Source organism: Macrobrachium nipponense, chromosome 34 (genome assembly GCF_015104395.2).
Source record: "Macrobrachium nipponense isolate FS-2020 chromosome 34, ASM1510439v2, whole genome shotgun sequence".
Taxonomy (NCBI): Eukaryota; Metazoa; Arthropoda; class Malacostraca; order Decapoda; family Palaemonidae; genus Macrobrachium; species Macrobrachium nipponense.
The window spans coordinates 31,460,572-31,473,071 of record NC_061095.1 but is presented as its reverse complement, the minus strand read 5'-3'; positions in this window follow the sequence as shown (position 1 = coordinate 31,473,071).

The window sequence follows — 12,500 nt, the reverse complement described above, 5'->3', positions numbered from 1 at the left end:
ATAGAGTCAATATGCTCTTTGATTTTAGCTCGAATACCATGCTTGCCTCTAAGATCAGATTCAATAAGAAAACCGGCAACTTTTTTTTTTTTTTGCCAAAGCTGTTCGGAAAAGGCGATCATTTATGTCTATGTGTTCTTGAAGAACAGCTTGCACACTAATTTCTTTATCGTCAGTGTGAAAATAAAAAGCATTATTAAGTCTTGTAATATTTGTGTAGGGAAAGTAGAGTAGATATAAAAGAGAGAGAGAGAGATCCACCGATAGATAGATGGATAGACAGAGAGAGAGAGAGAGAGAGAGAGAGAGAGAGAGAGAGAGAGATAAAAGAATAAGAGAAAGAAAAAACCAAATAGTTTTCAGAGGGTGCGGTTGTGTGCCTTACCAGCCGTGGATAAGAAAGGTTTCATACATCGACACATCGTCATATTACTACACTTAGCCTCGATCAGACGATAGCAGAACCGTACAACCCTCAATACGAACTAAACTTGTATGTTTAAAAACTATAGATATATTTTGGTGTTAATGAAATCAGGAAACTGCTCTGTATCTTTCTAGCCTCCTGAGATATCTTTTAAAAGATTTACTACAAGAATCCAGAGTATCTGCAGTAAATAATGACAAAGAATAAAAGCAATTACACTGGTGGCAGTAAAGTTCTTTACAGTCTTCTTGGTGGTCGATTGCCTCTTATTCGAATATATTTGTTAGATGGCGCAACAACTTTCATAGAATTTGCAATGAACTGTCTTTGTTTTGTTATATCACCCAAAATCCCAATATGAAGCAAATATATTGTTTCTCTCTTCTTCGGTAATGTTCTGAGAACATTTTAATCTCCATTTTTCGCCACAAGGTGGTTTCATTTTTCTTTCTGCTCTAATCTGGTTTCCTTGATATGTCTGTATGTTCTTTTGTTTAAGCAATGCCAAGTTAACTCATTTCTTCCCTCGGGTATTCATGCTGACCTGTAGAACGTGGTTAGAAAACATTGATGTGATAATGAATGTGCATTAAAGGTAAAAAAAACAAACGCTTCGATAGGTATTATTTGTGAAAAGAATGACATATTCCAAAATAAAATTGAAACACAATACAAAAATATTTTACTTCTAAAGATTCATATTTTGATTTACCTGACTCTTCCTTATTTGGAATGGAGTGATCGTTGGTTGTTATAATGACATAACACAAAATAAAATTTTTATGTTTCCTTATAATTGCTGCAATAATGTCACAATTTGAATAACCTTCACAAGAAATTATTCACCTTTTGCATGAAGACAGTATTAAGTCAAAACAATGCTTTGTTGCTACAAATTCATTGCTCAGCGAGAAAACTTACTTTCTCTTGAACATTGACAGTACGAGAAATATGTCAGTCTTCATGGAACATAACCGATGCTTCCTCGATACCTCCAGAGAGTAACTGGATTATCCGTTGTTTACACCAAGGGTTATATAGAAGTGATCTACGGTAATAGTGACATTTCATGACCTTTAGCTCTTACTATTACAGATAGAGATTTGGCATTTTTACCACAAATGGAGCAAAGGACGGGCTATCTGCTGGTATCAGTAACTCAAAAAACCCATTTTTGGAGTTGTGTCCTTCTTCTAGCAAAGGAGTGATACATACATACATACATACATACATACATATATATATATACTATATATATATATATATATATATATATATATATATATATATATATATATATATATAAAGATATTATGTATATATTTATATTTATATATATATATATAAATATGATATATATATATATATATATATATATTATATATATATGCGTATATTATATCTTTTATATAATTATTATCCTCACAGCCCCTTAGTCAATATGGGGCTGACACCACTCCAATTATGGTAAAAATTCCTTAATTATGCCCACAAAAACGGCTGTGAAAAAAATAAAAAACACATTAGCTGAGATACAGACCAAGGACAAAATAGCACAATTTTTGGAGATAAATATCAAATGTTTTAAAACATTTAACTGTAATGAAAAGGTGATATCGTATTTCAAAATGTCTGTGTATGTATAAGTGTATTTTTAAACTTACTCGATAACCTGGTTCGTGTATAGGTACGTGGATATGTGTCATAGAGCACCATTAGACCTATATACTCTCTCTCTCTCTCTCTCTCTCTCTCTCTCTCTCTCTCTCTCTCTCTGTTCCCTAAAGATTTTCTTCCATAACATTTTGCAGTCCAAATCCACCAGTTAGTCTTCGACCTAAAAGTCTGATCCCGTCCGGTTAATAAGTGGTCAAGTAGATCCGAGATCTATTCCCATCTTACTAAGCAGATGAGCGAGATGAATTGAAGTTTTGATATGGAAATCACATAACAGGGAAAGATTTAGCTAGAAAAATGAAGCAAACAATAAAGGAGAGGGCTACGTCGAATAATGAGCTAATTGCTGCGAATTTCGATCTGGAACTAATATTATATTTGTGGAAATCTCTCCGCAAAAGAAAATTGGTATGCTATAATTTCACCAAATACAATTCAGGAAATGCGGAAGGTTCTTGTTTCTTTTAGCATGATGGGATTGTTAAATGAGGAGCAAATGAAATTGCTTCTTGCATCAGATGCTGGCTAGCAGAAGCAGACAAGAATTCAGAATATACTGATGTTGCCTTTTTTTGTGATGGATGTGCCTGACAAAACAAGAATTCCGCACTGCCATCTATGTTGCTTAATTGTTTTTTTGAGAATTCAATTTAAATAAAGCGAATCACTGTGTACTTCTTTGAAACAGGTTATGGTCAATGTGAAGGAGACTCAATGCATTGCAGTAATGAGAGGCCAATGAAAAGGGCAGGAGAAATTTTCACTCTGTCAGTTGGCAATAAATCTTACATTCTCTGGCTATAGTTTACGCATTTATACATAAAAAATAAATTCCACTATTTCAAAGAACAATGTGACGGATAGATGTCGAATCGTGAACACTGTGTCGGTCAGGTTTCACAAGCTGACGAATATCTTAGATGAACATTATTAAGAAATCTTCATAAATTTAAGATGGTATTCATACACTTTTTGAAAGAGAAGGCCTTAAAATTATCAGCAACCAAATAAAAAGTTAACCGACTAAATTACTAGATAAAGAAATGATTTGAAATCTTTAAACGCGATTTACCCAAAACAAGAATTTTGTCGATTCGACGGTTTGTGGCAACGTCGACGATAAGTATATATGGTGACCAGAAATTTCGGTCCCAGAAATTATTTATATACTGACAATGAAATCGTAATCTAACGGATGAAAAAATTAAACAAAGTATAGAATTAGAGTTTTATTAATAAAAGTGTAAAAAAGGGTATGTTTCTTCAACAAAAAAACCTATACATTATCATATGAAATATAGCATATTGTGCACAAAATCAAGAAAATTGTGTCCCAGAATATTCGGTCCCGGAAAATTCGGTCCCATTTCAGAAAAAAATACTGTAAATGCATAGACGTTTAAAAAGCAAAAAAATATAAAGTAACAAGTTCCTTCTTATCAATAAATACATAATTGATTATTTAAGTCATACATAATATTTCTTTTTATCAAATTTATCAAACCCTGAAATAGGTAAATTCTATTTAAAATAAATCAGTAGAAGTTTAAAAATTATAAGAAAACTAAACTATCAAAACATAAAAAGAAAAATTAATGCAATGAATGAGCAATAGCCTTAAGGAAAGCTAATTTATCTTCATCATATGATTCACCAAGATTTTTTATTCTCGTTTCTGTTGACTGGTGTTTTTTCTTCTTTTGCGGATTATCTCCTCTTTGCGCCTGAATTATCTTGGTCTGTGTAAGGGATTCTTCTTTTCGCAGAGCATCAATAAGCTTCCAAATGTTTGGGTGCTTACTCGTTACTGATGCACAGTGCTGAGTGAAACACTTCCAATGCATTGTTTGTCCGTGGCAATTCCTGACTTACCCTATCGTGAACATTCCAAAAATCAACTGGATATAAAGGCTGTTCTCGTCTGCCACGTCTTCCTCTCTTTGGTCCAATGTATGTTAGCTCAAAATAACTTATAAAGTCTATTGGTATTGATTCATCCTCACAGAGATCTTCATAAGTATCAATGACATCTTTTGGTGGTAAAAATGCAAGTGCGCAGAACATTTTAATTTTTGTGGCAAAACAGCCATCAGTACCATATTGAACTTTGTATCCTAATTGACATATTTTCCTATAAATAGTCTGGCAAAAATGAAATAAACAACCTAGGCTGCTGCTTTCAGTAAAATTACTGTCACAGCTGTTACGAATTGCTCGTTCAAAGTAATTCAAAACGTGACGAGGGTTAATATTTGGTCGCAATTTACTTAGTTCAAGAAAAGTCCTGTCATATGTTGCTTGAGTTATGTCCGGCAATAAAATGAAAGCTCTTGGATAAAATCTCCCATTTATGAAGGCATGAATGGTGAACAGCTGATACCATATACTTGGTGATGATTTAAATGTGCCATCCATTCCTAAAAATGATACATTTTCCAGTTGCTGAAGACCTTCGTCTGAGGCGAAGATTAAAACCCGCTTTTCATCATCACTGCCTGTGTCGCATTGCAGGAACAAATGACCGCCTTGTAAATATTTAAAAGTATCTGGTACTTGAAATCCTGTTCGTCGAAGAGGCAATGGAGGAGCGCCAAAAGCTTTATTGCGCCAGTTTGTAATGCTTCTAGAAACCGTTTGCAACCGTGGTAATTCATATTTTGATTATCACTAATATTACTTGTAGCTTCGGAAATGAGCACCCGAGTACTTGTTTCACCTCCTTCCTGCAACTTTTTTCTTAATGTTGAAATGGCAAGACGAGCTTCCACTCCATTCGGCGTTGGTTCATGATCATGACTGTTGATTGTTGAAATCATTATAGGTTCACCTGGTTTATTCTCTGTATGAACACGAGCACGACATGTGTTACGGTTCTCACAGCGCCACAATTTCTTTGTCTTGTCGGAATAAACTTATGAAAGTCATAAACATAGTTAACTTCATCAATCAATTTGTCTGTTTTTTCACTTTTAAAATATTTTGCAGCCATGATGGGGTTCTTCAAATAGGAAAATTGTGCTTATCCTGGAAGAAGAGTGACTAAAAACTGAGTTACAAATGTCACCGTTTCTTATATATAGGCGGTATCAATGAATGTTAATGAAAGTACACAAATTATCTTTCTCAAATACCATTACAAGTGCTTAAAGTCCTATATGACAAAACTACCTAAAAACATCATTTAACACCACGTACCTTTTTGTTTACAGTTTATAAACAAATCCCAGGCTCACAAAGTTCTCACGCTCTTGTTGATCTTTGTAAAATATCTCGTCTGGATTGCTAAACAATTGATCTCTAAACCAAACGAGTCATTAAAGTTATTGATAGAAATAAAAGATTTTCATTTCTTCTAACATCATATTTTCCATGTATTTATATGTCTTTTTCCAGAAAGGTTATATTGGGCTTTTGGTTATTTAGATTTTAGAAATTTTCCGGGACCGAATTTTCTGGGACCGAATCTTGTGGGCCCGAATTTTCCTAGCACCGTGTATATATTAGGGCTTTGCCTTGTATGATAAGGCGCCCTATGAGGTAATGTTAGACTAGCGATAATCTATACGCTAAGTCGGTTGGTATTGCACTTCCATCTTCAATGGAGTGTCTGGGGTTTTGTAGATCACTTACGAAGTCGGTATTATCTTTACGACGATGTGTTTAAACTCATGGTCGGTGAGGTTCTTGTAGAAAACACAAGGTATAAAATAGTATATTCTTCTGAAGTTTTACATGATGAAGATCAGGTATGATCGTACAAGTCTTCTATGACGATAGCTTGATCGCTTCTGCCAATGATGATGGCTAATCCTATTCCTCTACATGATAAAGCTTAGGTAAAGAGGTACAGGTCTTCTAATGACGATAGCTAACTCTGTTCTGCCCGTCTACCATCTCTGTTACAAGTTATAAAGGAACAGACAGTAGTTCGAACATATGAACATACTATCAGATGACATAGTTTCATACGAACACACAATCGAATGAGACACGCTACAGATCACGTAGGCCGTTGAATAATATAGGTCGGGGTAGTTGTCTCAAGCATGGGAGCTTGGACTAAATGTTTATAAACAAATGAATGACCACAGATGACGGCATGTCAACTTAGCCTACATACTTATTGTATACGTCATCTTTAAGCGTCTCTAGTCTATCACATCCTGCAAGCATCTGGTTGACCTCTTTTAGTTTTATGACTTTTATATATATGGACTAACTTCCATATTTTTATTATGTAAACACTTACATTAGCTCGGTCAGCTACAAAACCCACTACTGAATATTACTCAAACTTGACTTGCATTTGACTTATAGGAGTGTGATACAGACACTATGTGAATATATATATATATAAGTAAATAAAAATTCATGGTGTACATGAATTGATTCAAGTAACAAAATATAAAACAATGATATTGGTAAATAATAGTGATCACATGATATATAATGATACAGTTTTTCACTTCATCTCCTTTAAGATACTTATGCTACAGAAAATACTAATGTACTCTGATAATTGCATAGAATGAAGATTAACATGATAAAAATCTATATTTTAAACTGATAAAAAATTTCATATATGAATTAATAAAGTATTAATGTTTATGCTGATTGATTCGTTGATTTTTATGCTAAATGTTATATATCTGATTCATTAATTCATATATTAACTCATAAATAACTGCAGATATGGTAAGATATAAGGTAACAGATTGATTATAGGCTACTGATTTGTTTATACATATGTATATTGGATCATATAATTATGATTAATATGTGCACTTTAAATAGATTCCTATTGCGTACACGCAAAGATATATTTCGATGCCGTTATTTATGATCATTTATATATAGATTCCGCCTAGTGCGTACACGCAAAAAAATATATTTCGATTCTGTATTTGATGATCAATTATATAGGATACACGATACTTATATATATAGGATACATGACCGAGGTTATACTACTTCACTTTTAACTGCTTTCGAACCACTTTTCGTCCATTACACAGTTCCAGACAACCACCTTAGCCAATTGAAACTGGCCTTTTTTTCAATGGTTAAAACAAGGGGAAAATTTGCCTGGCGGGTCCAACGTTCTATTTTTGCGCTCATACTTATTCTCTCAATCCTAAGCTACACGATTACGTTCGCGATGAATAAAAAAACATCCCCACCCAGCACGAGTCCTTCGCTAGCAAAGTAGAGTTGAATATACCTTCGGGTCGTTAATTGTCGGAAGTATGTCCCTTTTTGTAGTCGATTTCCGACAGTAGCCGGAGCATTCCGCATTAAAACGAGATTAACGACGAGATACGGTGTCGGTCGAAGAAGTCCATGAAATTCCTTTCACATTGTAGGCGGTTGTTACTTGACTGTAGTCGTCCGCTGCGACGAACGATTTTTTGAAAGTTGCGATGTGAACTCTCGTACTGCAGGATACTGTAACCAGGTTCCATTAATCAGCCTGCAAGTGAATTATACTTGTCACAAGGGCAAAGTAAATTCAGACGACATCCAAATACAGGGGAGGGGACGAGAGCCATTTAGACCAGACTTAACCCACATGAATTCGCTGATATTTTTGGAATGTCAGAAGAGTCCGCTGTACAAACTTTTTATCATGGCATTAACAATGAGTGAACCTATCCAGGTCTATGATGACTCGTAAAAATATCCATAATTATAAAAAATAATAGATATCAATACGAATCTCAAAGAAAATTCGATATTACTGGAAGTAAGTTACTAGACAAAGAAGTGGAAAATGGAGCTATTTGTAAGATTGCCAGGCAGCATAAGAGTCAAAGAGAATATTAATCATGATTCTATGTGCCCTAACAAAAGTTCATATTCAATTTTCTCGTGCGCATCCTCTGAGGTTAATTTTTTAAAAAACTTTATTAATAGGTAAGGAAGATGCAACGAAAAACCCACTATGTAACTAATTTCTATATAAACTTTGGGTTTTCCAAGAAAATGTGACATTTTCCATGAATGTGATTTACTTGAATTGTAATAGGGCTTAATGTTGCAAGTAAATATTTCTTATCCACAACTGATAATTCTAAATGTCCGTTTTACCCATGTCATAAGCTGAATTATTGAACTCTAACTTGTCTATGAGGTTCAGAAAAAAAAAAAATTAATTCATTTTGTTGTTATAGAAATTCTATTTGCTTATATTGTTCATTAATTTTAATGATTACAAGTCCTTAACTAATTGCATTACACACACGGATAAGAATATGTTATGTGGCCTGTCATGTGACCTATGAACCAACATGTGAAGTTCATGAACTAAGCATTCCTTTCTCCAGTCAATCTGCTTTTGCAAGCAGAGACGACACACAGATGAAGCTGTGTAGCAGATTATTGAGGTAAAAGGAACAAATGCTGATACGGCAATGATGACGTCGTCACTTGGCAGGAGATTGCTCTCAGCCAGCTAAGAGTTACGTTAACTTGCTGTAAGAGATACGACTTTAGTATTTTCAAATGATATTTTAGTGTTTTAATTCTCCACCCGCATGAGAAGAATGTCTGAAAAAAAAAAAAAAAAAAAAAAAAAAAAAAACAGTACCAAAATTGAACAAATATATTATTAAGTTTCATGTTGGCATTATGTTAATAAATATTCCTTATTCAAACTATATGAAAAAGGTTTCCATACAAATTCATATATATTATTAGCCCTGTATAAGATTCATATAGGATTATTCCATAGATAACATTTCACTTCTAGACTTCCTGACTTTAAAATCTCTTTTATTTTATTTTATTTATTTTATTTATTATTAGTTTATTTATTTATTTATTTATTTAATTTTTTTTTTTCTTTTTTTTTTTCATTGCCTACGAATATAAATCACCGGGAGGCAGACAATATGTCAGTAGATTTTGGATATGTGTTTGAACTTTTAGCTTATTTGTCATTACTAAAGCGTTAAGTTAGAGTTCAAATCTTTACGCATATATATTTGGATATTGAATTATCTATGGTTACGTTTTGCTTATTGATTTTATCGTGATTCCTTTTTTATTATAATTTTGTAACCCTTCCGACTTCTTACGGAGTGTATTATATTGACTCCACTTGTATCCATATTTATTTTATTTTTTATATATTTATTTATTTATATATTTTTTATATATATTTGATAAATTAATGGTTGGCTTGAATATGTGGAAAAGTGTTCTAGCGGCGTACCGTATAAGGCTACTTGCGGCATCAATTCTATAGATACAAGATATATATGATAAAGGTATTTAAAACGCGAGAACCGCTATAATCCGGTCGGATCCAATTATCACGAGTTGTAACTCGTAAGACAGTGACACTTTCCTATTTAATATCCGTTATTCTACCAAACCGATTGACTCTGGGTGATAAAATATATTATTGGTTTTTCTTAATGGAAAGGAATTCACACAACGTGTAAGGAGATTATTAATTGATTTCACACCACCCGAGTCACAGATTATTAGTGTTGAATTCCATATTTACTGATTTAGACATCATAAATATTCGTAACGCACTCAATTGCGGTGTTTGTTTTTAGTGCTATTAATTCTATATAACGTGTCAAGGAACTATTAACACTAAGAAGTGTTTATTCCCTCTGTCAGACTCGTAATTCTGTTAATAATTCTACGTATATTCTTTCAAGGATTGATTGGCACAGGATAGGCCCTTAAACTGACAGGTGGTCTTAGTGTATCCCTTGTTTTCATGACACGTGTTTTACAATTAGTTATGTGCTTTTTATATCTGTAAGCATTGTAGGCCAGAAAACAGTGATTGGCTTTCTGTGAAAAGGGAGGGAACCCTGGATGACGGAATGCAACCAGTTTATGACGATTGGTATGAGAAAGATTATTACTACTACTGGTCGTTAGTCATCTGCTGTGTTCTTCGGGTTTACCTCGTCACAGACCTACATATAATATTACATTTGATTACATTATTCTGATACACATACTTTAAATATACTTTTGCTTTAGGGTTTCTGCTCGAAGTGTTATTGTTTGGTGTTTAGCTGCTGCTGACACTTTGCTTTGTTCAGTTTGTAACAGTTCTGCGCTCCGACCCGATATTCAATGCTCGCGATCTCTTGGGTTAAGGAATTTTCTTGTTTAGATACGGTTTTAACAATAGGCACGGATATTTCTATATTTTTTTAGTCTAATTAATGGTTCTTTGCAGTATGGTGCGGGATTGCGGGATAATGCGTCAGCTATGATATTTGCTTTACCAGGTAGATATATTATCTTGGCTCCAAAGACCTGAATGATCATTTGTCACCGAGTTTCCTTTTGGACTGTGATTAAAGCCTTTGAAAAACTCGGTAAAAGGACTCATGTTCAGTAAGGACTTATCAGGATAGCATAGATTATGAACTTAAAATGTACTAGTGTTAAAGATACCTAGCCCTTCCTTGCCTATTACTGCATATTTACTTTCAGAGGGCTTTAGTTTACGTGAATAAAAAGCTATAGGGAAGAACTGTTTATCCTATTACTGAAGTAGTATCCCTCTTACCCCTTGGTCTGAGGCGTCTGTTGCAATAAAAAAAAATAATTCCTTATTTAAATCAGGGATTTTTAAGTTAGGTAAGCTGCATTTTCCGCTTTTAAGATATCGAACGCCTGTTGATGCTTTCAGACCATAATAAATCTACGCTCTTCTTCGTAAGATCTGTTAAAGGAGCTGTCATTATTGAAGAGTTACATATTTACATACGATTGTAATACCCACTACAGCGCAAAAGTGCTGTATCCCCTTTTTACGTAATAAGTACCGAAAGTTTATGAATAGCCGACACCTTACCATGGACTATTCTTTAAGACCTTGACTAGACACATAAAACCTAGATAAACATGTTCGGTTTTTAAAAACTCACATTTAGATATTTTACTCTGAGATTATTTGTCTTTGTCTCTGTAGCACTAGCTGCCACCAAATATTAGGGCTTTGCCTTGTATGATAAGGCGCCCTATGAGGTAATGTTAGACTAGCGATAATCTATACGCTAAGTCGGTTGGTATTGCACTTCCATCTTCAATGGAGTGTCTGGGGTTTTGTAGATCACTACGAAGTCGGTATTATCTTTACGACGATGTGTTAAACTCATGGTTCGGTGATTCTTGTAGAAAACACAAGGTATAAAAATAGTATATTTTCTGAGTCTGAAGTTTTACATGATGAAGATCAGGTATGATCGTACAGGTCTTCTAATGACGATAGCTTGATCGCTTAAAAAAAACGCCCAATGATGATGGCTAATCCTAATCCTCTACATGTAAAGCAGGTAAAGAGGACCGTCTAAGACATAGCTAACTCTGTGCCGTCTACACTCTGTTACAAGTTATAAAGGAACAGACAGTAGTTCGAACATATGAAACATACTATCAGATGACATAGTTTTCATACGAACACACAATCGAATGAGACACGCTACAGATCACGTAGGCCGTTTGAATAATAGGTCGGGGTAGTTGTCTCAAGCAGGGAGCTTGGACTAATGTTTATAAACAAATGAATGACCAGATGACGGCATGTCAACTTAGCCTACATACTTATTGTATACGTCATCTTTAGCGTCTCTAGTCTGATCACATTCCTGCAAAGCAATCTGGTTGACCTCTTTAGTTTTAGACTTTTATATATATGGACTAACATTCCATATTTTTATTAGTAAACACTTACATATATATATATATATATATATATATATATATATATATATATATATATATATATATATATATTTATATATATATGTGTGTGTGTGTGTGTGTGTGTGTGTGTGTGTGTGTGTGTATATATATATATGTGTGTGTGTGAGTGTGTGTGTCTATGTACATGCTTGTATATCTATGATACAATGAAGAAACTAGTCAGGATTTACACCCTGTTTTTCACAGTCCCCAAAGTTACGGAAAAGCAAACTACGTACAAATGAACTAAAGATTACAAAAGAAGACTTGGTTTTATAAACAACAACTTTAATCTATGGAGCTAAATTATAGTTAGCAAATGGAAATAATCTTTATTGAAGTCAAGGTCTATACACTCCTGGCTGCTACCTTCTGCGCAAGACTTTCAAAAGGGATTACAAAGAGAAACTGATGCATATCAGTAATGCTTGTTCATGACCACACATGACCATTCTATTCTTTTGAAGCTTGCCTGGGAAGCCAATAATCTTCTGGTTGTTGATTAATAACATATACCCAATAATAATGACAATAATACCTCGGCAGAGAAATAGGCGGAATTCGGAAAGTATGCTAATAGCGGGAACAATCGACATTGCTTTCAGAACTGTAATCCACCAACACACTCGCTCTGAATAACAAGGGAGAAAAGAATTCGCATAATGAAAGACCA